This window comes from Bison bison, unplaced genomic scaffold (assembly GCF_000754665.1).
Source record: "Bison bison bison isolate TAMUID 2011002044 unplaced genomic scaffold, Bison_UMD1.0 scf7180017864066, whole genome shotgun sequence".
In the NCBI taxonomy this organism is placed as follows: Eukaryota; Metazoa; Chordata; class Mammalia; order Artiodactyla; family Bovidae; genus Bison; species Bison bison.
The window spans coordinates 580,472-584,301 of NW_011494638.1; positions in this window are offsets into that span (position 1 = coordinate 580,472).

The window sequence follows — 3,830 nt, forward strand, 5'->3', positions numbered from 1 at the left end:
TCGGACACGACTGAGTGACTTCACTTTGACTTTTCACTTTCATGCATTGGAGAAGGAAATGGCAACCCACTCCAGTGTTCTTGCCTGGAGAATCCCAGGGACAGGGGAGCCTGGTGGGCCACCGTTTACGGGGTCGCACAGAGTCGGACACGACTGAAGTGACTTAGCAGCAGCTTTGCATCATGTACCTCTAAACTACTTGACTGCAGAATCACTACGAGTATAGTTTTACCTTTTAAAAAAGCTAGGAGGAAAAGGAAAAGAAATCTAATTATTAATTTAGAACCAGGTTTTGGTTCTATCATTCTGACGGCAGCAATTGACATCCCACTGAAGGCACTTGCTGCATTCAGTGCAAAAAAAAAAAAAAAAGTTTTTCTAAAAAGTTATGAGTTCAAACAACAAAACCACTTTATGGTATAAAGCCCTACTGCAAGGAAGGAAACGCTAGACATGACCAAGATGGAGAATCAAGCATAATCTTTCTGCATCCATATCCTTAACCTGGTTTCTCATTTAATTTCCAATAAATATTCCAATTCACTTTATCTGTTCAACAAGCATCTGAGTATGTATAAGCTGTTTCTAGGTGCTAGGGAGGCAATAATAAATTAAGACTTCCTCCAAGGAAGTTAAATTTGAGTTGAGATGAGAATGAAAAAGAGCTAGCCAAACTATGAACCAGTGCTGTGTTTAACGGAAAAGAAACCTGAATTCAACACAGGCAAAAAGATCTTGGATATATGATGTAAGAATGAAAGTGAGATGGGGGAATGGGCGGGATGCAGCATGCACAAGGGAGCAGGAGTGGAAAGTGACACGTTAGGAACTCTAGCAGTTGTCCAGGTAAGAAACCCTGGCTCGGGGCATGGTGCCAGCAGTGAAGAGCAATCGACAAATTTGGTGTGGAGTTTGGTGGATGTTAGTCACAGCCTCTGAGGAATGAAGGGTAACTTCCAAAGTTGGTTTGAGTACTCCAATGGGCAAGTGCACAGAGGTGTCATTTACTGAGTTGAAGGCTGGAAGGAAGGATAATGCTACAGAGAAAAATCAAGTTACCTTCACACACCATGATCTCCAACCAAACTTCCTTATACAGAGCCACATTTTCCTAGCTCCTTGACTATTTGAAAATAACAGCTCTCTACTTAAAATGCTCTTCTTCCTCCCTTTTCCTCCACCAATGACTACAGCAACCTATCTCTCAAAACTGCCTCTAAAATTCCCGATTACCACCCATCCCATTTATCCCCTAGACTGAATAATGTATTCCTCTAGACTTCCCGGAATGTTATTTCTACTTCTTTTAAGGAATGTTAATACTTATACCTTGTATTAAATTTTGGAGAAGGAAATGGCAACCCACTCCAGTATCCTTGCCTGGAGAATCCCATGGACAACAGCCTGGTGGGCTCGTCCATGGGGTTGCAGAGTCGGACATGACTGAGTGACTCACACATACACACATTTAAAAAAACAGTTGACTCTTAAACAACATGGGTTTGAATTGCACAGGACCAGTTCTAGGTGGAATTTTTCACTAAATATGTACTACACTACTACACACGCGAGGTTGGTTGAATCCATGGATATGTAACAACGGATAAGGGGGGCAGAGTGTAAAGTTATATACAAATTTTCAACCACTCCCAGAGTTGCCAGACAAGTGTATGTACATACAATTTCTCAGGTTGTCTCCTAAACCTTCCTGACAGTACTGTACTTGAGTGTTTTATACATGAGGTAGAAAAGACTCAATCTGCAAATATTTCATGTTAATCTAAATTACAAAGTCTCTACCAATATAAATTAGACTGCCAGGAACTCATAAACAAACATTATTTAAACCAAAACAAAATTAAAGACTATAATAGTCAAATTCTTTCTGAATATCATAGTAGCTGAAATCTAAAGGGATCAACTTCAGAAAATATACCAAAAAATAATTTAACACTTAAATGAGACAAAAACAGCAAATAAAATCGATACTAGGTAGACATTTATTTTTTGTGTATTTTACAAGTTTAATTTTGGAAGGGCTACTTGACAAATTTCAGCATTAACTGCCAACTCTATAGACATGTTCAACAAAAAAAGGCATTTACTTTTGGCCCTTTTAATACAGGCAAGTGTCCTATTGCATCACAAATAAGAGATGCTGTAAAAGATCAGAGGGCATATTAAAGAAATTGGATTTTTCTTTCAAATGCTGTTTAGTTGATAAATAACATAATACAAACATAATGGTGTGATCCATCAGTGATTTCCAGAATAAAACCCATAGGCCTACCTACTTTAAAAGGCAGGAACTAGTGAAAGTTATTAAAATCAGCATTTTTATCCTTAGATTATCAATCTCAGAATGAAACTTCTTTGATCCCAATTTTACAAGGTATGGTGTGGTGTGTCAGGGGGAGAAGGGATAAGGTGGGAGAAGGGACATGGGGGAAGGCTGGCAGTGCATGCTGAATTGCAGAAGTAGGACAGTGGCTCAAAGCTGTCACTTCCAGATAAGGATAGTGTTTTAGAAAATTTTAAATGGGTCTATAGTTGTGGTATATTGGGGAGAATATCAAAGGACTGATAATTTATCAAAAATCATTTACTGAAGGCCATCAGGGGGCTTAAGAGATAAGCAGGGATGGAAATGGGGGAGAAGTGAAGGAAAATGAGGTGGAAAAGGAAAATGAAAAATGAAGAAATGTGTCTGAATGTTGGGGAAACATAGAAAGGCCACCAGGGAAACTCTTTGTTGCCACTCAGACATGCCCTTCCTACAGGATACCTGCCCCTGAATCACCAGAGTTTGGGGCACAATTCAAGTAGAGCTCACATTTCAGTGTTGATGAGACTTCACTAATTTGGACTGAGAAAGAATACCTGTCTGATTTAGTAAAAAGTATCAATAAACATTTAGAGGTATAGTTCTGTTACATCAAATAAAATGAGGAACAAATTCCAAGTGAAGTAAGAACAAATACAGGCCTTGATGAACAGTTAAAATGTTTTTTTAGGTGAGCAGCACAAGAATATTGAGTAACTTGTAAAGAGACTGCAAACATGCGCCTTCCAGTTCATCCAAACAATCCAACAATTCTATCCCAACATGCCAATAACTAGAATTGTTTTACTCAGATACAGTCTTTAAAAATGAAATGTTTCTAAGAACTGTACTATCAAATAGGAGCTACTGGACATGAAACAGGTAATTTATTTTAGCTGGTTTTCATTTAAGTATTTTTCTCCAACTTGTTTATGCCAACATACATTTACAATAAGGACAATGATTTAAATTGGTCATTTCTCAAACCACAATTCTGAAACCATAGAAATGTTTGATGAAGCCCATCTTATTCAAAAATCTTCACTCAAGCAATGGTGACACAGCCTGCAACTATACCTTCAATAAACTGAGCTAAGAAGCAGAACAGAAATATAAAAATGTGTGACCTCTATCCCAAGCACCAATAATGGAGACTAAGCAATTACTTAAACCTACAAGTCCTACATGACCGGTCTCTCCTGATGGAAAATCCTGAGATTTCAATCATTGTGACTTTACAGAAGGCAGGCTGGTTTAATGAGGAAACTTACTTTTAATAAAAAGACAACAATATTTTATTTTGGGCACTTACTCAGTATTTCACAGATCCTCAACAAGTTTTGAGGTAGGTTAATATTAGTATTTATTTTACAAACTAAAACTCAGGCAGAGATTACATCACTTATTGCAAACCATAGCAGGAGTCCTACTATAACCAAGAATAACATGGTTTTTCAGATTAATCTGATGTGTGTGAATTTAACAGTGACAGCTTGCAAGTAGTCAT